The sequence below is a fragment of the Schistocerca cancellata genome, chromosome 8 (genome assembly GCF_023864275.1).
Source record: "Schistocerca cancellata isolate TAMUIC-IGC-003103 chromosome 8, iqSchCanc2.1, whole genome shotgun sequence".
NCBI classification, from domain to species: Eukaryota; Metazoa; Arthropoda; class Insecta; order Orthoptera; family Acrididae; genus Schistocerca; species Schistocerca cancellata.
Window position 1 is genome coordinate 110,192,913 of NC_064633.1, and position 24,804 is coordinate 110,217,716.

At 41.4% G+C, this 24,804-nt stretch overlaps 1 pseudogene; it reads left to right on the top strand.

Annotated features, from left to right (window-relative positions):
• Positions 1–22,447: 22,447 nt before the first annotated feature.
• LOC126095850 (5S ribosomal RNA) lies at positions 22,448–22,565 on the top strand (annotated as a pseudogene).
• The last annotated feature ends 2,239 nt before the right edge of the window (positions 22,566–24,804 follow it).

Sequence of the window (24,804 nt, forward strand, 5' to 3'; positions counted from 1 at the left end):
TAAGTTCCACGATTTCTTTTCGCCATGTTACTCTTTAAGTCTCCGATTTTATCGCTTGTTTTTTATTATTTATTCTCTTGATCTTTCTCACAAAATCTGTAGGCTGAAGAGCGGCATACTCAGCTGCTGCCAGCCCGCCCCCTTCGGGGGGAATTGAAATTCAATAAAGAAAAAAAAAACATAGCGACTTCCAACGAATTTTATTCATGATTTCAAATAACATTAAACTAGTGCAAGGTTTCCTATAACTAATTCTCGGTGTCCTCAGTTACACCCACATAATTTCTCTCTCACTGACCTTTGAACAGAATGATAACCGCAGACCTCTCGATGATCACCTGCTATTTCAATACCATTATTGCTATATCTTTCATCAGTTCCGTCTGAAATCTGCATAATAACCGACAGTTAGATGAATGTTATGTTTTATCGACTTCAGCTGAGCGTAGCCCTTCACACATTAAAAAAAAAAAAGAACCTATATGTAAGTATACATTGAAACAATTGGTTTAATGACCAATTTGCCTCTTGCTTGTACCACATAAACAGGAAAGTGGAGCCGCCGCCGTTCATTTAGGACACATGTCTAATAATAGATGGCGCTGTCGCACACGTGCGCACATGTGCAGCACTTCCGCACGTCTGCACACTGTGCAGCGTTTGGCCGGCCCTGCCATAAGGTGATAGTGGCTGTGACCACTAGTATATGATCATTACTTCCGGAAAATTCAGTATCATTCGGATTGTTACTGGTTTAGAGAGGACACTACAATGTCATAATAAAATGTACGCTTCTTGGATCCTCTTTCTGAAGAAATCCGCCGCTGTGTACGTCCCACCGTCGGGGAAAGCTGCAACGAGCCTGTAGTTATAGACGAGTCCCACCGGTTTGTACGGGCGCTGCTAGCGCAACACGTGTAACAGGTCTCAAGCCAATCTGTCATCCAAGTTAAAGACGACTACAACGAATTTCCGTGGAAATTCGAGGAATGTAGCTGGGGCACGCTGAACATTGGAATTTACGTCGCCCCCTCTCATTTAGTAGGAAATCTCCGTGGAGGTTCTGGTTCATTAATCTGGCGCACAAGCTGCGTGACTGTGAATATGTTTCCAAAAATATCTACCAATGTTATCGACAAGTACGTCTGCATCATTACCCTGAGGAAGATATAGCTGTCACATATCAACTGAACACCTGAGAACTGCATCATTTGACTGTGCGATAGTGATACTGACTGTGAGAGCCGGCCGCGGTGGCCATGCGGTTCTAGGCGCTCCAGTCCGGAGCCGCGCTGCTGCTGCGGTCGCAGGTTCGAATCCTGCCTCGGGCATGGGTGTGTGTGATGTCCTTAGGTTAGTTAGGTTTAAGTAGTTCCAAGTTCTAGGGGACTGATGACCACAGCAGTTGAGTCCCATAGTGCTCAGAGCCATTTGAACCATTTTTTTGAGTGTGAGAGGTACAGGAATTTCTTAGCTCCAAGAAACGGACTTTCCTCGCCTTCATGATGGCTAACTGCTTCCTCGTGTATCGGAACGAATTCACTAGTCTCATATCCTTTTCTCTTTTTTTTATAACAGTAGCTAACAACAATTTATACCTTGCAGTGTAACAGTTAATTTGACGAATAATTACTATTAGCAATGAGAGCTATGTACAAAAGCCAATATTTCGTTAAGAAATTGTTACTGCTCTCTTCTAAACAAGAACGAGGCAACCTATATTTCTGGAAACATTCCTCTATCTACAGCAACATAACAGTACGGACAATTTCAGGAAACAGTTAAGTGTTCTCACAAAAGGACTGTGGCGCGGATGGTAAGACAATGGACTCAGAACTCTTGAAATGATTAATTTAAATCTCCATCCGCTGCTCTGATTTAGCCTATCCGTGGTTACCTTCAACTGCTTTATATTATAGTCACTCATTTCAACGAAGTCACGACCGACTGCCTTCATTATCGTTGCCTATCTGTGTATAATGTTGTTAATATAGTGAACTATTATATGGCAACAGGCTTAATCCAATATATGATATGACTTGAAAAAATACAATACTGGAATTAGAGCTTTGGACGCGGATCCACACTTCCTCAGTTTAGATGCCACTGCACTACCATTTGAATGCTTAAATGTTAGCAACTTGTTGTTTCCTGATACTTAAAATCGTGAATATTACTCAGTCAAACGAAATTTGCTTCCAACTCATTGGTTTTTGTAAGCAGTAGTCTCAGCTATTTGTACCTTAAAACAAGCCGGATATTTAATGTCGACGGCACTGCTGAAATGACCACCAGGAGAAAACACACAATGTACTCAAAAGTATTGGCACACTCGCAGATGGACATTAAAATCGGAAGTGTTTACCCTTCGCCATAAAGCGGATTGAACTCTGCTACGGTTACTTTCAATAAGGTATCTAAGTGTCTGCTGAGGAATGGCAACTCATTCTTCCTCAATAGCCGAAAACAGAAAATGCTTGGGTCTGGAGTGAAATCGAATTTGTATCTCGTCCGAACGGTGTTCCATTCAGTTCCAGACGGGACTCTGCACAGGAATGTTACTGACCGCAAACTACTGCTTGGCAGATGCTGCCTTACGACAGGTTGCACTGACTTGCTCATGCAAACAACCATCGCCTCCGAACTGTTCATCTGCTGTACTCAGTTCAAAGCGCTGTAAAATGAATTCATTTCCTTTCTCATTTAGCATTTTCTTAAGCGCAACAGTGGGACCAAAACCTAACTTGGGCAATCCCCCACATATTGTAAAACCACATCTTCTCTGCTTCATTGTTGGAACTACACATGATGCCAGGTAACGTTCTCAAGGCATTCAGCAAACGTATACGCCTCCACCTGACTGCGACAGAGTATAGCAAGATTCATCGTTACTAATCTCTCGTTCCAGTGATCCGTTACCCAGTGGTATCGCTGTTTACACCGACTCAAGCGTCGCTTAGCAATGGCTGTTATAAGGGCTTGCTCGAGCAACGTAACCCTTTTCTTTTAACTGACGACTCAACCGCCATCGTGTTAGCTGGACCGATGGTTGCAGTCTGTAACTCGCGAGTGATTTCTTTCACTGATTTCAGAGCCGCCCACCGAAATGCTCGCCGGTTCCTGTCCGTCGCTGTATGGGATCTTCCTGGTGTTGGGTTAGTTGTAGTTGTTCCTTAGCATTTCCATTTCACAACTGCATCGTCCCTCATATATTAGTACGCAGGTGACAACCAATAACTAGTCTACGAGCTCCACCGACCGACAAATTCTGCTATTATCGCTTCTCTAGTGACAACAAAGTACTGCGCATCGCTTTTATGCTCCAGTGTTCGCTTCACGTGACATCTGCTTAACAGTTCCCCATTACTTGTGGCCGGATATTATTTTTAATCCGACACTCTAGGTTGCGGCAACTTAAATGATGAAATGATTAACAGCAACTTTAAGGGACAAGAAAAGCTAGTAATTAGTGGAATAATTCGCAGTAAATGCGTGCTACTGGTAAAAAAGGATCTTCACCGGATTACAAATCGGTAGATGTATCTACTTGTTGGTGGTGAAAATAAAAACTGAAATAAAGACATATACACTCCTGGAAATTGAAATAAGAACACCGTGAATTCATTGTCCCAGGAAGGGGAAACTTTATTGACACATTCCCGGGGTCAGATACATCACATGATCACACTGACAGAACCACAGGCACATAGACACAGGCAACAGAGCATGCACAATGTCGGCACTAGTACAGTGTATATCCACCTTTCGCAGCAGTGCAGGCTGCTATTCTCCCATGGAGACGATCGTAGAGATGCTGGATGTAGTCCTGTGGAACGGCTTGCCATGCCATTTCCACCTGGCGCCTCAGTTGGACCAGCGTTCGTGCTGGACGTGCAGACCGCGTGAGACGACGCTTCATCCAGTCCCAAACATGCTCAATGGGGGACAGATCCGGAGATCTTGCTGGCCAGGGTAGTTGACTTACACCTTCTACAGCACGTTGGGTGGCACGGGATACATGCGGACGTGCATTGTCCTGTTGGAACAGCAAGTTCCCTTGCCGGTCTAGGAATGGTAGAACGATGGGTTCGATGACGGTTTGGATGTACCGTGCACTATTCAGTGTCCCCTCGACGATCACCAGTGGTGTACGGCCAGTGTAGGAGATCGCTCCCCACACCATGATGCCGGGTGTTGGCCCTGTGTGCCTCGGTCGTATGCAGTCCTGATTGTGGCGCTCACCTGCACGGCGCCAAACACGCATACGACCATCATTGGCTCCAAGGCAGAAGCGACTCTCATAGCTGAAGACGACACGTCTCCATTCGTCCCTCCATTCACGCCTGTCGCGACACCACTGGAGGCGGGCTGCACGATGTTGGGGCGTGAGCGGAAGACGGCCTAACGGTGTGCGGGACCGTAGCCCAGCTTCATGGAGACGGTTGCGAATGGTCCTCGCCGATACCCCAGGAGCAACAGTGTCCCTAATTTGCTGGGAAGTGGCGGTGCGGTCCCCTACGGCACTGCGTAGGATCCTACGGTCTTGGCGTGCATCCGTGCGTCGCTGCGGTCCGGTCCCAGGTCGACGGGCACGTGCACCTTCCGCCGACCACTGGCGACAACATTGATGTACTGTGGAGACCTCACGCCCCACGTGTTGAGCAATTCGGCGGTACGTCCATCCGGCCTCCCGCATGCCCACTATACGCCCTCGCTCAAACACCGGTGTCAATGTGTTCTTTTTTTCCATTTCCAGGAGTGTATGTATTAACACCTGTAAGGGTCTTTCTGATGGTCTATTTGAACTTCCTTAAAAATATTGCCACCTCTGAAGCTACCCCATAACAACCAGATGAAACACATTGTAGCAACATCAATTTTCATTTGCAGACCACTGTAAAAATTATCAAACAATTTTCAATTAAAGATTTTGTATTTCATATAGGGTGCCATCTAAATATTTCTGTACGAGGCGTGTTTTTTAAGTAAGTACCGTTTTGAAATTAAAAAAAGATGTGCTAAGATATCTCAGTAATTTTATTTTTACATGAAAGCCTGTACCTTAATCTACTTTTCCACATAATTTCCGTCAATATTGAGGCACTTGTCATAATGTTGTACCAGTTTTTGAATACCCTCCTCATAGAAGTCTGCCGCCTGACTTGTTAACCACTGCATCACCACTGTTTTGACTTCGTCATCGTCTTGAAGACGCTGACCGCCCAGGTGTTTCTTCAAGTGCAGGATCAGATGGTACTCACTGGGCACAAGATCGGGGCTGTACAGAGGATGAGCTAGAGTTTCCCAACGAAAAGATGTGATGAGATCTTTGCTGTGATTCGCAACATGCAGATGGGCATTGTCTTGCAGCAAAACGATGCCTTGCTCAGCTTGCCACGTCTTGTGTTCTGAATTGAACGGCGCAGATTGTGCAATGTCTTACAGTAAGCTGCTGCATTGATTGTCTCACTACTAGGCAGAAATTCAACAAGTAATACTCCTTTTCTGTTCCAAAAAACTGTGCACATGATTTTCCAGGCAGAAATTGTTTGTTTAAACTTCACTTTTCTGGGTGAATCTGAATGCTGCCATTCCATTGACTGTTGCTTTGATTCTGGTGTGACATAGGCCACCCATGTTTCATTGTCCGTAACAATTTGGCTTAAGAAATGATCACCGTCGTTGTAGTACTGTCTAAACATTTGGTTTTGTGCACATCCATCAACATTTTCAGTACCCAACGTGCGCACAATTTTCGGTAATTCGAGTGCTCGGGCACAATTCCATACAAAACACTAGGAGAAACATTAGGAAAGTCATCCCGCAAGGAGGAAATCGTAAAGCATCTGTTTTCTCTCACCTTATTGTCCAGTTCCTGCACCAAACAAACTGAGGGACGCCCACTCCGCTGTTCATCATGCACATTTGGGCGGCCATCTTTAAATGCTCTCACCCCCTTTTTTACCATTCCATCACTCGTAATGTTTTCTACATAAACTGCACAGATCTCACGATGAATATCGATCGCTTTTAGGCCTTTAGCACTAAGAAATCTTATAACAGCCCGTACTTCACAGTCGGCGGGACTCACGATTATCGGAGACATCTTAAACACTCCGTACACAACCTAAACTAGGAAGAATCAGACTGTAATGGCGTCAGTGTGTAGACAACAGATGTAGGTACCCAGTGCGCATGCGCAGAACGCCGACCGCAACGCTGCGGCCGCGGTGTGGCAAAACGGTACTTACTTATGCAACACGCCTCGTAACATTTGTGTTATACGATTGGCAGAATTAACAGCTTATTTTCTATAGCTATTACAGGCTATTCACTTCATCTGTTTGAAACACAAGAGGGACAATCCGTACACTCGGAATACCGCTCTTACTCTATATCGCCACTTTTCTATGCCACTGCTGCCTCGAAATCCATTAGAAGTAAGAAGAAATATTCATTCACTGAACTGAACTTCTACAGTAAAGAGAAGGGCACTGTAGTACTGGATTAAACATGGAGACTTCCTGCAGTGTCGTGTAGTCAGGTCACGTAATCTGTCCGTCGAATAGCACCGAACTACTTCAGCCTCTTTGGCTAGAGCAGATCAAGCATCGGCACTGGTATTCATTCTTTCCATTTTCCATATCCATCGTCGCAGAGCCAAACTACAATCCACCGAACTTGGGCCTAAGTGAGAGATTTATGCCAATCTTTTACTTGTGGGGTTGTCAGAAACAGTCTGAGAAGTTAGTAAAGGTGTTGCAGAGTAGTCTTTGTTGCTAAACAATTCTTAAGATAAAAATTCTATACGTTGTGCCGTTTACGACTTAAGTATCATTGAAGTTGGCACAACAGGATGTTGCGCGAGAAATTTCAAGCTGCTCGCCAGACGTGGTGTTCCCAAACGTGTTCTTCGTTTGGGTTCCTAAAACTGGGAAAGAGAGCGATACAAAAACTGGACATGGGACGGTAGTAAGGACCAAACTCGAACCAAGATTGAGCAGTCTCGTGCGCTATCGTCTACGCTATGACAGGAACTAAAACTACTTGTATATAGCGGCCCGGTTGATTTTTCGCATGCAATTGCCTGACTCACTAGCTTCAATGGCAGTTAACTCGCAAACAGCGCCACGAATTGAATTCTTTACTTAATTAATATTTTTCAGCCACAACCTCCCCTGCAACACCCTTACAAGTTATTCGGATTCTTACTGACCAACCTGTATAGCCTACTGCGTCATTCCATGTCAACTCTCTCTGCTCGACTATCTCGGATTTCGTTGAATTTTTATGGGAACATTCGCACATTTCCACAATGAACATTGGTAAAGTTTAACGTTCGTCGAAGCGATACTGGTGGAGATTCCATATGCGATTTTGGGCAGAGCGAGCGACTTCGAGTTATTCTGTCTCGGGCAATATTTTGTTAAAAGAAATGAAATTTGGCTGTTATGTACTACTTCACACATTCTCTTACGAGTAATAATGAAAAGTACTTCGCAACTCATATTCAACCAGGAAAACTGGGGGTAAAACCATCCGAAAATATCGGTACCCGAAAAAATTTCGAACTACGATTTCTTATATTTCTGGTACTAAAGTTATTACGCGCGTGAAACTTGGCAAGCAGTAACCTAACAACACAAGGTTAGCAGATATAAAGTTCCATTCAAGTACCACTTTCCAATACTGAATAAACCAAGTTGAAGATTTAGTAAAAAGGTAAAAAATACAGTACCTGATTTTGTAACAAAACTGATTTCTATAAAACTCTGCAAACTAAGCTCATTAGAAGCAGCACGATTTGAATTGGAAAACAAAGAGTGTTTGATCATCCACTACGGCTGAACAGTGCTAGGTAATTTGAATCAAATTACGATGGAGGATCGCGTCACATAAGAGTTGGGTTGTTTGGGAAGGAGACCAGACAGCGAGGTCATCGGTCTCATCGGTTTAGGGAAGGAAGTCGGCCGTGCCCTTTGAAAGGAACCATCACGGCATTTGCCTGGAGTGATTTAGGGAAATCACGGAAAACCTAAATCAGGATGGCCGGACGTAGGATTGAACCGTCGTCCTCCCGAATGCGAGTCCAGTGGCGTCACATAAGAAATCTAAGTTTTGGAGTCTTATATCTCGTAGAGTAAACACATGCTAATCATGATACGCATGTTTCGGTAGCAAAACAATGTGAAATACAAAATTTCATGCACCTGCTATTTTCCAATAATCTATAAATTCCTCGAAAAGACGGTGATTTTTGTTAAGAGGTCGAAATAGGATACATCCGACACTTCTTTTTTAAATGCTGTTTTCTATTAAAGCTTCAGCACCAGACTCATTTGAAACGACGTGTCTTAAGCGCTCCCAGAACTGTGGGATTAATTGGCAACATGGGCTAACAATGCTACATAAATTAACGTAAGGTAACCGAAAGAATTGCGCTGCGAATAAAGTTTTGACTTTGGCTTCTTGTATATTACTATTGAAAGGCATGACAAAGGTGAAACTTTGGATACAACTACTTAGCCACTTAAGTTCTCCAGTATAAAATACTATTCATGTACTGCTTTTCATATTTCAACAAAATCAGTTCAAATTTGAATTTCGTAAAAATTACAAAAACAGGTCCCATTCGATTTGATTTTAGAAACTTCATCCAGTAAAAGATATTTATTTGTCTATTGTAAGGAAATATATACGTAGGAGAAGTTTATCGCTTTGGAAACATTATTTCGTTGGTTTACAGAATATTTGGAAAAGGAAAACTGTGGTGTAATATCTGTAGACAAGACAATTGCAATAATTTTATTACGAATTCTTCTATCACCGTAGACGCTGTATCGATCTCAACCAGGAATAGTTCTTACAGAATTCAGTGAGGATATGTTGAGGGTTACGTATCGAAACTAACTCCGCAACATTATTCATTATTTATAATCGCTGAATAAGGATACTAGAAAGGCTCACTACATCGTTTGTTATACACCTCTCAGTATTGCGATGCTTAAACAAGGACAATATTTCGATCGGGACAGAGTGTGTAACATCGCAACTGCTATTTTCAGGAAATTTTTTATGACTATCCAGTCATATTAATGTCACACAGTTCTTCGTACATAAGCGTTACCGCTGCACTCAATGGGACTTTTGAAACTATTGCCAACGCTAGACATAAAGTTTCATTTGATATCAACAACTTTAGGTGACTGACTCTACCACATAAATAATACTAACAACTACGCTGGAAACATATCGAAAGTGTTCACTGCTTAAGACGAATCTAAATACCAGGTAAGATTAGCTGCACTGATTATGGAATGAAATTTTGTGGGTTATTCACAAATTATTATAGCGTAATAATCTAGCAACCCTATATTGTAACTGGTTTATGCTGTTGTTACGCAGTTTTTTTTTAAATACCCATCAATGGCATGAATCGAGGAGACAGAGGGAAACTGCAAATAATCAGCAATCATATGTACGGACAGCAGTCTGAGACGCAGACACCTCCGAGTACATATTCAGTGTATTACCGTTGCAACCTTCTCGTATAGAAAACACTGAAAGTAGTTGAACAGTTGAGCGGTTGATTAATAAGAGTTACAAGATTGAAATGGAAAGCGTTTGAAAGATCCAATTAGAAAAATTTGTGAATGATATTGCTGGAAAACCTCTACGTTATTTGATTTTCAAACAACTGAGCAAAACTGAACGTACTCAGACATTTCTCTCTTTACTTATTCCGATCAACACTAAACTGACGCCGGCCGTTGCGGCCGAGCGGTTCTAGGCGCTTCAGTCTGGAACCGCGCGACCGCTACGGTCGCAGGTTCGAATCCTGCCTCGGGCATGGATGTGTGTGATGTCCTTAGGTTAGTTAGGTTTAAGTAGTTCTAAGTTCTAGGGGACTGATGACCTCAGATGATAAGTCCCATAATGCTCAGAGCCATTTGAACTAAATTGTCACACAATATTTTTAGCGCAACGCAATATGACTTTCAATAATCCCTATAAAAGAATGGCCCTGTCTAACAGTAACCTATACCTTTCAGGAATCACTTACCCCACAAAAATCTTCGTTACTCGAACTACTGCAATACAGCGAGCGCCAATACGGCCAGCTAAATAAAAGAAGGCACTAACTACTGGTAGACATAGTTAGCAAATGAAACATTTTAACAGAGAACAAACAATGTATTTACGTTAATAATGTTCAAAAGTCATCATACATATATCAGTTCATGATATCCAGTGTTACAAATTTACTCTTTCTGATGATCACACGTCCAGATCGTCCGCTCTCAAAATTCTGCCATCTCTCTCCCCACATCCACCACTGCTGGCGACTCACTTCCAATTGCGCAACGCTACGCGCTGTTCACACCCAACTGCCCAACACTACTATAGCAAATATTCTAACAATGCAAATCAGCCACAGACTACACAGCACAGTCAGTGATTTTCCTACAGAGCGCTACGAGGCGTTATCAACATAAAAACCTAAACAGCGTAATTTCACGATTATAGGACAGAAGGCATATTACATGAACAAATGAGTACTAGTTTCCTATGAAAATTGTCGCCAATTTGAAGCTGTCTGTTTTCTTTGCAAATGTCTGACGGTAATCACACAGGAGAAGCATGGAAGGGAAGGCGGCGCCTTCCTTTACGTCCGCATGGGCGCATGGCTAGTTCGAAAGGGACGAGGGGACTGAAGCTTTCCACAGGCGTTGACAGGACGCAAACAAAACAAGGATGAAGCAGGTACAGAGACTCTGCCTGGGAAGGTGGCGTCCGTTCGTGAAACAAATGGAGAAGGTCGTGAAGACCATAAACATGCATTTCTAACAGACGGCAGCGATATACGAGGCTTCCAGGCCTTCCTTATATGGTAGGGCAGCGTTCAGCGGCCTGTCAGATGTGATCAGCAGTTACACAACTAATGGCTGACCTATACGCAGAGCGACAGGAGAAATCAAACACAATAGCACTACAGTTTTCATCAGGTAAACGAGAACACTTCTCGCTCTCACGAGGAAAGCTATATTTTTTAGGTAAATATAGCACTTCTCTCACGAAACACGCGATGGTTGTTATATAACGTCCACATAACAGAGAACTGTAGAGACCCTTAGATACCTACCCACCCCAGAGAAACTCACCTCCACAGTGCCCAAACTTCAATGCCGCGCCAACCAGTAACATATGTAACCAGCGCGTTTTCTGACACACATAAACCGAAGCCTTAAAAAGCACAACCAGACCTTACAGCACCCATCGGTAGAGCGGCTGTGACAGAATGATGAGAGTCAGCATTGCCGCCACATTTCCAAAGACATAATTGAACACGGCAGCAGGGAAAGTTGCCAGATTTAGCCCATCTCCTTCACCCCCATGTCACTTAGGTCAATTGTCCTATGTATAAAGAGGCAGTAAACGAGACAACAATTGGTGGGAAATTAAAATTACACCACTCGTCTAAAAGATTTCCCCAAGATCCCTGGGGATATGGACCATTTATCCTAAGTGTAAATTAGCAGCAAATTTAAAAATTCAAGATATGCAGTGGTCGTGGCGGTTGAAATTACAAGCTGGCAGACCCTGGGATACTGATGCAGCCTGCATGGTTCTCAGATTTCCTGGGTTTTCCTGAGCCATACGACATCAGAATTCAACATTGCGGATCCCAGGGTATTCAGATGTCAAGTATTCTTAGATGAGAACCCATTCGTAAATGTTAAATGCCGGGAAATTGGAAAATCCACTTACCCTAAGATCAGACCATGTACAGCTTGCGTGTTTAAACAATTTCTCCTGCACCGTGGATCTTCACCGTGAATACCGCCTTGATACCCTGAAGGAAGTATTCAAGAAACAGGCCACACGACTATACAGGAACTCGAGACACTCGAACAATCCTTTCATCCTCACTCTGGGAAACTACGATCACAACCACAGGTGGAAACACAAGCGACCGAAGACACTGCTAGCTAGGGCATAACCACCTATGGTAAACTAACATACGCAAACGGCGACAAACGTCGGTAAGCCCCTGCATATCAGCAACACTGACTGGCAACTACCAGCTGCTATTAGAGCCGACCAACAGGCCACAGCAGGGACACCGACGAGCTCGCCCACAGACGCACGAACAATCTCCCAACACTCCCTCACACTGTGCCTCCGGTATATGACCTATCGGACACAAGACCGATAACAAACGTATCTGTTGCAGGTTGCAGGACGCTGAACGAGGACTCTGTACCAGCACCCAGCGCCAGCCGCCGAGCAGCACAAACGCACAACGTCAAGGTATCGACATGCATGATACCCACTACTAACAAAGCCTATTCTTGCTCAACCTATCGCAGGCAGCAAGACAACCGCTACTGCTCTTGCCGCCCGACCTAACCTTCGCAGAGGTTTTTTTCCCTTGGCTCTTGCCTTGGCACTTTTTTTCCTCTGCCCTTCAAACCGCTACCCTTCGTCAGATTTCGACCAATCTGTCTCCAGATGAGCGCGTATTAATGGTTAATCCTAACCAGACGTACGCAAACATCGCAGTACCCACATCCTGCGACACCTCACTTTAGTGAATACTAACCCTTATGCAGAGATGGCAGTAGACCTTTTGTGTTGGCCATCATGCCGGTGTGGGCGTGGAGGGGCTCCACCTCTATTTAAAGAAAAAAAAATCCAGTTATTCTAAGATTAAAACGAAGTGCAGGTTAAACATTTGTAGTAGGGCAGGATGTAGACTAATGCGTCTCTGTTTAAAAACTAAACAATTTCACGTAATCCTTTGACGTCACAGATCATATGCCGGTGAGCCTCACCTCAGTTGTAGTTGAAGCAATGCCTGTGTCTATCGAGCTTGCAGGGTGCAGCCGACTGCAAGCTGTGTCTCGCGTCGGCACCAACCACACCTGGTGCATGGTTTCTGAGGCGATCCTCAGTTCATACAGACTGCTGGCCTCGCGCGAGGGGTGCAAGTAGAGCTCGCTTTTTCCGCTAATGATCCGAGTGAAGGGTCTGAACTGTCTCTATGACATTCTTGGTTGCCTGTTTCTAGTCCTGCATTATTGGCATGGGTCTTGTAGGACTCCCAATGATAGGTCAAGGTTGCAGTACACAAAGAGAACTTTTGCTCGGGTAACAGAGAACCTGTGGAATTCACTTTCTTTTTAAGCTAGGCAATAGCACTCTGATGAACACTCGTTATACGATACGCAGATAGTGAAATGGTACCGAGCTAAGAGTAAAGAAACTTCGGCTGTCACGTATCATCGAAGTATTCGTTGGCCTCCAGAAAAATTCTCACGTTTAAATTATTCTCAGTAACGAGAACTGGCAGAAACCCAAAGAGGAAAGGTCTCAGATATTGAACAAGTCATGGAATGTGGATTGGACATATTAGACGCCATAGAAAAGGGAGTATTCCTTTTAGTTGACAAAATATTCTCTCTGTTGAGGTCGACATTGAGTACGAAAGTAAGATTATCTGGTTGCGTATAACATGTGTAGGTGAAATTGTGTTAAGTCTTGGATGTATCTACCGCCCACTCGATACCTTAATGAAAGTTTTAGACTCATACAAAGAAAATCTATGGTCAATAGCGCATAAACAGCCAGATCGTGCAGTACTAGTTGAAGGCGACCTTGTGCTATGGAGTATAGACTGGGACATTTGTGGATTCATTGCAGGGGATAGAGACAGAAAGTCAGGTGATGTACTTTTGAAACTGAAGAGACGGGTGTTAGTGACCAAGACCTCATTACAGCGTCTTTGCTTCTGTGATTACTAAAGTTAATTAAGCAATCAAGAACACTAGGAGATTATTTCCGCTAGGAAGAACAGATGAGCAGATGGTAGCATCTCAATTAGGCAATGATTTACATAATTTAGTAGCACTACCTTGGACTTACAAGAATTATGAGCAGAGCTTTTACGGATTGGAAATCGACCTTGGGAGAAGTACGTGCCTAGTAAGTGGATTAAGGACAAAAAAGACCACCGTATTTTAACAATGAAATTTGGAAAATGCTGAGGTTGCAATGGCCGTTGATCTCTCGGTTCACAAATAGAACACTCGAATGACGACAGGCAAAGATTATTAGAGATTCATGCGTCTGTAAAAAGATCTATGCGCTTAGTATAGAAGCTCTGGCCAAGTACCGTATATAATTCTGGTCCCATGCGAATTCGCTAAGTAGGCCAAAGGCTTCTATGCAGTCTCTTGTTGACCAGTCTAGTGTGGCAGTACAAGGTAGCAAAAGGAAAGATGGAGTTTTAAATTTCGCGTGTAAAAAATGGTTCAGTCAGGACAATGGTACAGACATAACGGCGTTTGACATCGCACAAACTCCCATATGGGCGACGTGGTAAGAGGTACCCCTGTGGAGGGAAACGACCGAAAGAGTTGAAAACAGGTAAGTTGTGAGGTCCCGATGGAATCCCAGTTCGGGTTTGCAAAGAGTGCTCTACTGCAGTGGCTCCTTAGAGGAAGAAGAGGTGATTAGTGTTCAGCGCTCCGTCGACAACGAGGTCACTGGAGACGGAATACAAGTTCGTATGAGGGAAGGATGGACAAGGAAATCGTCCGTACCCTTTAAAGCAACCACCACGACATTTGCTGAAGCGATTTAAGGAAATCACGGAAAACCTACATGAGGATCGTCGGATGCGGGTTTGAACCGTTGTCCTCCCAAATACAAGTCCAGTGTACAAATCATTGCGCCTACTCGCTCAATTTGGCACCGTACTACACTTACAGATAAGACGAATCTCTCTCCTAGCGCTAAGTCCTAAGCTACTGGAAGAAAGCGCAAGTGACTCTTGTACATAACAAGAGCGATTAAAATAATTTTCCTTCAAATCGAAATGTTTATGTCCACGAATCATCATGGTTTTAGTAGGCATCGCTCGTGCGGACTTCAGATTGCCGTTTTCCCAAATGCAATACTGCGAACTATCGATAAAGGGCAACAGGCAGATTCCATATTCCTAGATTCCCGAAAAGCTTTTTATGCAGGCATAAGGATTAAGTTCTCAGATATATTAGTGGCTCAATGACTTCTTAAGTAATAGAACCCAATGCGTTGCCCTTGACGGCGGCTGTACATCAGACAGAAGGTTTCGTCAGAGGTCCTCCAGGGAGGTGTTATAGAATCGCTGTTATTTGGTATATACACACAAGATCCGACGGAGATGGTCGGCATTTATCGGCAGTTGTCCGCTGATGATGTTGTGGTGTATTCGAAGATTTCGTAGTGGGTGACAGTGGCATATAATATGACTTAGACAAAATTTTTACTTGGTGTGCTGAATGGCAGCTAGCTTGACATGTATAAAAATGTAAGTTAATGCAGATGATAGGCAGATCTAACCAATAATGTTCCAATACAGCATTAGCAGTCACATCGTTTAATTACCTGGCTTAACGTTACAAAGCGACATGGAGTCCAACGAGAAATGTGACACGGATGGCTAGTGGTCGTTCGTTGTGTTTGGAGAATTTAGGGAAGGTGTGGTTTTATTTGTAAAGGAGACCACATGTAGGATGCTAGTGCGTGTGTTTGTGATCTGCACCATGAGCATTAAAGGAATTCAGAGACAGACTCTAAGATTTGTTACCGGTACGTTCGAACGACACACACGTATTACGGAGATTTTAGTTCTAAACATGGCTGTTACTAAGCAACCGTATACTAGTTTCAATATGGAGTTATACAGAAAACCGGTAGCAAATAACAGTTAGGTCCATCGACCTAGGTTTCGGTACCTACTAAGGGTGTCTTCATCAGAATGAACCTTCTGACAAACGCTGTGAAATAATATATAGAAAATCAAGTATGACAAAAAATAAATTAACCAATATGACGGTTGTCGTAACGTACAAAAGTTACTTACGCAAAATTACATTGCAAAAAAGCAATGGTCAGAAATTAGAGCCGCTGTGTTGAAATTAAAAATAAAACAAAACGGTACAGCTTTTTCCACTTGTGCCTAGCTGGGAACATCAGCCTGAAAGGCCCAGTGGCTCACATTGCTACCTCGAAAACAATAGTTGCACCACCTATCGGACACGAACACTGACATTCTCTCATTTTAAATATTATAACAGAAATAATTGAAAAACCCACGGTTAATTTAAAGAAAAAAGTGTAAAAGAAGGGAACTTAATGTATTTTGAAAACACACATAGTCAAGCATATTACATATAACTAAGAGTTATTTATTAGACTTAGCAGAAATTACTCTCACATAAGGGACAGAATGGTCTAGAAAAATTGTACAAAGAGCCTCATAATCCCGAAAATACTAGCATGAAGGTATCTTTGGCAGCACATATCGATGAGATTCGAAGAAAATGATGTTTCGGAACCAGAGGCGGGAAAACGTATTAAAACAGAGGAATCAAAATTCCGCTAGCCGTGGATTGAAACCATTGAAAAAGTTTTTGTTGCGTAGAGGTAACTATTCATTGTGGATGAGGTCATCGTTCTTAGAAATATGCTTGAAAATCTCCAGCTCTTCGAGTACTTCAAGCCTATGACCTTTCTTTCCTCCACGTGGAATGGCAGTTCCTTCGATTTGTGTCCGGATATTAGCAGATGATCAGCAAATGTGGAATTGTGTACATTACTGCCTCTTTTTCTCAATAACTGTTCCGTGTATCTGACACTAAAAGACGTTCCAGTTTGTCCTATATAATAAACGGGACACATATGACAAGTAATTTTTATTGTGCACAGGAGCAACTGTGGACTTGAGATTGCGAATCAGATTTCTTTTCAAGTAATTGTTCGTGGAAAAGGTAACTTTGAATATATATTTTTTTAATTTGAAGACGAATTTCATACGAAATTTCGCCTGAAAAAGGACTCGAGAAAACATTTTTCTACTCGTTACTGCCAGGCATACCACTGCTACCTAAAGTGGTCACTTTAGCCTCAGTTATAACTTTGAAGATCTTGTCAACCAACGAGGTTAACTGCAATATCTTTTATTATATTCATCTCTTCATTAAGCTTGTCAGGTGAGAAAGGCACAGAAACTGCACGATGAATGACTGAATGGAAAAAGGCTTTTGTATGGAAATGGGGATGCACAAAAATAGTTGGTTCAATTTGATCTGTATTAGTGGCTTTTCAAAAAATACTGAAAGAAAGTCTGTCGTTGTCAAAAGCAATACTGAGGCCCAGGTAATTAAGCTGACGGTCGTTATTTTCTAATTTGCAAGATAATCGGATTTTCTCATGAAGACTATTAAAAATTTCAAACGAATGCAGAATTCCTTTCGGGAACCACTGTATATGATCAAAATGTCATCTACGTACCGAGAATGAGACAAAATACTCAGATCAGCAGCTGAAGAATTGTTGAAGAATTTCTCTTCCAGCGAATTAATGAAAATATAGGTTAAGGTGCCTGCCAGAAGAGTTACCCATTGCCTGGCCGTCAGGCTGATGGTATAGCTTGCCATTCAAAGCAAAATAGTTGTATTTTACTACTATTCTTAGCAAACGAATTAGGTCAGTGATTCGCTCATCAGAAATATCATTTTTAAAAGTACGTAGGTTTTTCCAAAGACGCCAATGGTTGTTTGAACAGGTACGTTAGCGTATAGATTCGTAATTTCTAATGAACCCCGTTTAGTATGTTCGTCACATTGCAGATCTTTGATTTTACTGACTAGATTTTGACTACTGACGTCAGAACAATTATTTCGAAAAAAAGTGTTTTTTATTTTTTCGTGAAGATACCTTCCTAACTCATGATAGGCACTGTTCATACCGTTCACAATTGGATGTATTGGGTGATGACTTTCATGTGCCCCAAGTGGGAACGCAGTTTTGGGTCCTGTCGATTCATATTAATAAGCTGTTTTGTATGAAACGGCTTCAGCAAATACGTAGCGCTGTTAACGGCAAGCCTAAATCCTCATCTAGCTCCGAAATATTATCTCCTCAAAAAATTCGTTTTTAGTAGCAAATGATTACAGAATTCCCTTTGTCAGACTTCGTTATAAAGTCATTGTTTTCTTTTAAATTGACATTAATATTTTTAGTAATTTCTTATCGCAATCGTATTGACAGGAGTTTTTAGCTGCATGTTTTTCAAAAGTTCTACATACATCACGAGCTACCATCGTTTGACGAGAAGCGTCTACTTTGACGCTACAAAAGCCAGTTTTAAGATTCACAATCATATTTTACACAACGTTTTCATCTGTCAGGTTAGGCATTACATTGTATTTAAGACCTTTTTCCAATATGGCACTTTCTTCTGGTGTAAAATCTACTTCAGTCTTATTCAGAATTCTGTTCAAAAATATATACTCAGAACTTTAAAAACTACTAACAAGCATTTACTACAGGTAAATTTCTCTTAAGATCAGTCTTTTCTGCTGTCATTTTGCAATAGTTATCCAACCCGTCATTAATAAAATCCCAAAATGTATCAATTTGAAAATTAAAATGTAAGCCAAAAATTTTAGTGAGCTCAAAACACAAAATATAGTCCTCTTTGTTTAATGTATTTTTCTTGTATAAAGCACTGATTCTGTCGGAAATAATTTTTGATCTAGGCACTGAAAAATCTTAGGACCTTTCATGAACTATCTGATGTTAAAATACGAGTTAACGTAACTTGGCAAAAATCCGTTTTCTTTGCGATGATTATTACAACTAATAGCCATACCCGTGTTTAACAATTTCATCTTACGTCTTTGTACTTTGGCACAGCCTTAGACACCTTGGCCGGAAGAGATCCTACAATTTTAAACATGTCTCTTACTCAAAAAAACGATATATTGGTTTCAACACAGAACTAAAGGGCTACCTTTTCCACGAACAATAACATGCAAAAATATTTTATTCACAATCTCAAGTCCATAGTTGCTCCTATACAAAATTCAAGAGTGTATAAAATCACTTGTTATACGTGTCCCGTTTATTATATAAGACAAACTGGAACGTATTTTAGTGTGAGGTACAAGGAACATTTATTGGGAAAAATAGGCACTAATATACACAATTACACTTTTGCTGATCAGAAATACTGTAAACTGGAACACATAATACACCAAATATTCAAATAAACATCTCGCGGGTTACTAGGAAATATACATTTACATAACTCAGAATAAGCTTATGTATTACGAAATCAGATACAGATATAGCCCACGATGCTTACATTGCGACAGCTGAAAGTAGAAATCCGCACAGCCAGGCCTCTAAAATATTTGAAGGTTGTGCTTTCTTTTATTACTGAAGCATTTACGTAAAAAGTCGTTGGCATTTATGTTGGTACAAATATTGATACACACATACGGAAAATATTTTTTTTTAGTATGGAGTATTACAGTCTCTTCTAAGGCCAACATAATGACGCAATAGTGCGTCATAAATTATACTGTTTAAGATAATGGCGACGTAACCTGGTAAATTCCTTTAAGTGCAGCGCAGCAGTGAGTCTATAAAACGCCCGTGCATATTTCTTGGAGTACAGGAAAAAACCTATCGCAGTCATGAGGTTGTAGTTGGCAATAATTTATGCTAGCTAAATACCTACACAGAACAATTTTGGTCCTAAATTGTCGTAATCTAGATAATACATTCTGCCCGGCAATGACCCAAATGAACTACACTATTAAGGGGCTCCGGAACGCCCTATACTTGCAATGTTAAAATAACGCTTATAAATTACATCTTCCCTCACAAAGTATTTGAGGTAGGAAGTTGAACTTTTTACAGATTATTTATTGGAATATGGGCTAGAACTTAACACAGGGATTTTACAAAATTTTAGTTCACTTATTAAAGATGATTTTTTTTTCAATTGTAATGAAAATTCACAACATTTTTTTGCAATTTTTTATTTATATATTCAAAAATATACAGTTTTTTGGAAAAAGGCTGTGTTAAATTATGCAGAAGGTACTGTGTAACATTTACTGAAAGTTTGAAACAAATATGTTTGGAAGATCCTTAGAAAATAAAAGTTTTGGGAATCGAGCGACAAAGATTGGATTAACTTTTTAGTGCATTCCAGGTCCATAGGATGGGTTATCTTCATCCTCTGCAAACTCCTCCTCCAGCTTCCTCTTGTTCCTCCTCCTGTTTACTCTTGCTTGTATTTCTAGACTCTTTACAGCCCTGTCTGCAGCCCGAAGGCGTTCCTTGTCTAAAGCAAGCATCGCTCGTACCATGTCAGAACCTATCTTCATTCCCATATTTCTAAATACCTTGCACCTTACAATGTTGCCATCCTTCAGAGGATTTCTAATAACTTTACTTTTACTCATTATTATACTTCAACAAAACAGAGACTCAAGAAACAGAATTAATTACGAATATTTTCGAGATAACGACAGAGTAAATAAACATGAAACAATCGACAATCACACCAGCGATATATATTGAACCATCACAGGTTAGCCACAACACATACTTTATCTCACATCACTAAAATGTACCTGATGAACACGGACGTTAATAATAACACCATTTGACAGCAGTTTAACAGCGCCACAGTGGGTCACGCCCATGTAGAACACATTTCAAAAAAAATTTAAAAATGCTTGTAGTCTTCGGAATTGAATAAATTATATATCTATTAAAAGGTAATAGTCTGCAGATTCAGAAAACGCAAAAAAGGAAAAATTGAACTTTTCATGATTTTGAGCCTTTCCGGAGCCCCTTAAAGGAACTGGAGGAGAAACGTGAGGGGGACGGTAGGCGTCTCGTTTGACAAATTATATAAACGTTACATAAGAACACAGGTGTATGGGTTGTTTACATAAGCGTTGCAGCTCTAGTAGCCGGTTTGTTTATGTAAGGAGAACAATGGGACGTTTGTTGCACAGTACACACAGTGATAATATTGCCATATTCACTGTTTGGTGATTCTCTTGATGAAGAACAGTAAGGTTAAATTTCAAGTGCGAAATGCAAGATCAGCAGTGTGAACAAAAATGCTAAAAGCTTGTGGCAGTATGAGATAATTAGTTAAGTATTCTGTGAAGGGTTGATGTCAGCACGGCGTCCTCAGGCATTTAAATATTTAGTTTTCTGTTTTCCTTAACATTTAAAAATTTGGTCGTTTAATTTATACTAATTTATTGTGAATTGTTTCAAATTATTCCTTTAGCTTAATGTAGTTTCCAAGCACAATATTCAGTGAAACATTATTTAGTTTAGGGAATGTTGAAGTTAACTTTGATTTTTAAACGACAGGTGCTCTCCTGAATAAAATAAACCAGGCTACGTCCAAACGAACCTCCGACAGCTTATTATTGTACATGGCAACTTAAAACGTTACGATCCCCAGTTGTGTTAATGTTAATGATCCTACCTCTCAGTTGGACATGTACACATAGCGCAGTTACGTGCGTAAAGTGCCAACGTGAACTGCGGAATAGTTTTTCTATACTGTTTTTTGTAGTTGTTTTACTGTGCATGTGTTTAAAATGGCGGAAAGAGAATATCTTGCTGTTAATAAAAACGCTTAGGACAGACCTGGATCGCAGAAGAATAGTCATATCAGACACCTTTCTTGTTGTAGTGGTCTTCAGTCTGAAGACTGATTTGGTCCAATACTTCTCCTAGGAAGGTTGTGCTTTTTTTCACCGATAACGAAAGTTGAGTTGTACTAATTGTTACAACACATGTCCCATCCAGTTGATCTTAAGCTCTCCAACTTTCGCAGCTTCCAGCAAGCAATTATGAGGCAGTGTAGCATTTTGCAAGAATAAACAGGTTTATTGTTGTGGTGGTCTTCAGTCGGAAGGCTTATTTGGTGCAATACTTCTCCTAGGAAGGTAGTGCCTCAAATTTCTCTTCCCCCCAATTCTGTTCAGTACCTCCTAATTCACTACCTGATCTGCCAACCTAATCGTCAGCATTCTTCTGCAGCGCCAAATTTCAAAACCTTTTCTTCTCTTCCTGTCAATGTTTATCTTCAATGTTTGAATTCCATCCATGTCTACGCTTCATACTAATACTTTCAGGAAAGATTTACTGACAATTAAATCTATATTCGATCTTAAAAGAATTTCAGAAATACTTTTCTTGCCATTGTCACCCTACATTTTATATCTACTCTACTTCTGTCATCATCAGTTACTTTGCTGCCCAAATAACAGGACTCATCGATTACTTTAAGTGTCTTGTTTCCCAACCTAATTCCCTCAGCATTACCTGATTACCTGATTCAATTCGACTACATCCATTACACTATTTTAGCTTTTGCTGGCGTTCGTCTTATATCCAACTTTCAAGACACTTTCCAATCCAGTCAAAAGCTCTTTCAAATCATTTGCTTTCTCTGACAGAATTACAATGCCACCGGCGAAGCTCGAAGTTTTTATTTCTTATTCCTGAACTTTAATTCCCACTCGAAATGTTGTAAGGTTCCTTTTGCTGCTTGCTTACTGTACAGATTGGCAACGGCCTTGCCGCAGTGGATACACCGGTTCCCGTGAGATCACCGACGTTAAGCGCTGTCGGGCATGGTCGGCACTTGGATGGGTGACCATCCAGGCCGCCATGCGCTGTTGCCATTTTTCTGGGTGCACTCAGCCTTGTGACGCCAATTGAGGAGCTACTCGACCGAATAGTAGCGGCTTCGGACAATAATACCATCATACCGGCCGGGAGAGTGGTGTGCTGACCCCACGCCCCTCCTATCCGCATCCTCCTCTGAGGATGACATGGCGGTCGGATGGTCCTGATGGGCCACTTGTGGCCTGTAGCCGGAGTGGTTACGGTACAGATTGAATAACTAAACGCATAGGCTACAATCCCGTCTGACCCCCTTATCATCCCTTTTATGTTGCTCGATTCTTATGTCTATGGTCGGGTTTCTGTACAAGTTGTAAATAGCATTTCGCCCACAGTATTTTACTCCTGCTACCTCCAGATTTTCAAAGAGACGGTTGTCAACGAGGTCAAATTCTCTCTCTAAATCTACAAAAGCTATAAAGGTAAGTTGATCTTTCCTTAATCTTCTGAGATAAATCGCAGGGTCAGCGCTGCCTATAGTGTTAGTGCACTTCTCTGGAATCATTCACCTTCCCCAATGTCGGTTTCTAACAGCTAATCCATCCTCCTGTAATGAATTTATGTAAGTATTTTGCAAAAAACGCGTTGTTAAACTAATGTTCGGTAATATTCACACCTGTTGGAATTGTAAATATTACATTCTTCTTGAAGTGTGGGGGTATTTCGTTTGTCTAATACATCTTGAATACCATATGGAAGATTATTGTCATGACTGGCTCTCCCAAGGCTATCAGTAGCTTTGATGGAAAGTCGTCTACCGCTGGGGACCTAAGTCGACAATTGCTTTTCAGTCTTCCGTCAAGTATCATATCTCCCGTCTTCCATCGCATCTTCAACTATGTCCTGTTCCATTTCTATAACATTGCCTTCATCTCCCTTTTATATACCCTGTACATACTCCTTCTTTGCTTAGGACTGGTTTTCCATCTGAGCTGCTGGTAATCACAGAGCTACTTCTCTTCCATTCAAAGGTCTCTTTAATTTTCCTGTACGCGTTGTCTATCTTTCAGCTAGCGAAATGTGCTTCTAAATCCTTACATTTGCATTCTAGCAATTCCTGCTTAGCCATTTTGAACTTCTCTCAATCTCATTTCTTAGATGTTTGTATTCTCATTCATTTAATGCATTTTTATACTTCTACCTTTCATCAGGTAAATTCAAAATTTCTTACGTTATCCAAAGATTTCTTCTGGGCCTTGTCGTTTTACCTGTCTGATCCTCTGCCTCCTTCACTATTTCATCTCTCAAAGCTACCCATTCATCTTCTGGTGTCTTTATTTTCCTACTCTAGACAGTAGTTGCCTAATGGTATCCACAAATTCTGTTTCTTTCGACTTATCCAGGTCCCATCTCCCTACCGTTTTGCAGTTTCCTTAGCGGTAATCTACAGTTCACAACCAATAAATTTTGGTCAGAATTTACATCTTTCACTGTGAATGTCTTACAGTTTAAAATCTGTTTATGAAATATCTGCCATATCATTTTATAACTAGTCTGAAAGCTTTCGTTGTCTCCAGGTCTCCTCCATGTGTACAATCTTCTTTCATGATTCTTAAAGCAAGTGTTAGCGATGATTACATTATGCTCTGCATAATTCTGCAAGACAGCTTCCTGTTCCATTCCTTTCCCCCATTCCATATTCATCTACATTACCTTAACTATGCGAATAATTTCTTTTATCTCGTCATACATTTCCTCAGACCCTTCACTATATGCGTTGCTAGCTGGCATACAAACTAGTACTACTTTGGCGGGTGCTGGCTTTATGTCTATTTTGGCAGTGATGACGCGTTCACTACGTTGTTCATCGTAGCTTAATCGCATTCCTGTTTTGTTATTTATTATGGAGCCTCCTCCAGCATTACCGCTATTTGATCTTCTATTTATAACTCTGTATTTACTTGACCAGAAGTCACGTTCCTCCTGTCTTTGGACTGCACTAATTTCCATTATATCTAAATTCAACCAATCTCTTTCCGTTTTCAAGTTTCCTTTCCTACCGGCGCGATTAAGGAATCTAATATTCCCCGCTGCCTTAAGTAGAAATCTGGTTTAGTTTCTCCTGATGACGACATCTGCCTGATCAGTACCCACCCGAAGACCGCAATGGGGAACTACCTCAGCTCCAGAATGTTTTACCCAAGGCGATGTCATCATCGTTTAGTCATATAGTAGGGCGGCACGCTCTCGGGAATAATTACAGCCTGATTTTCCCCTTGTGTTCAGCTGTTTGCAGTA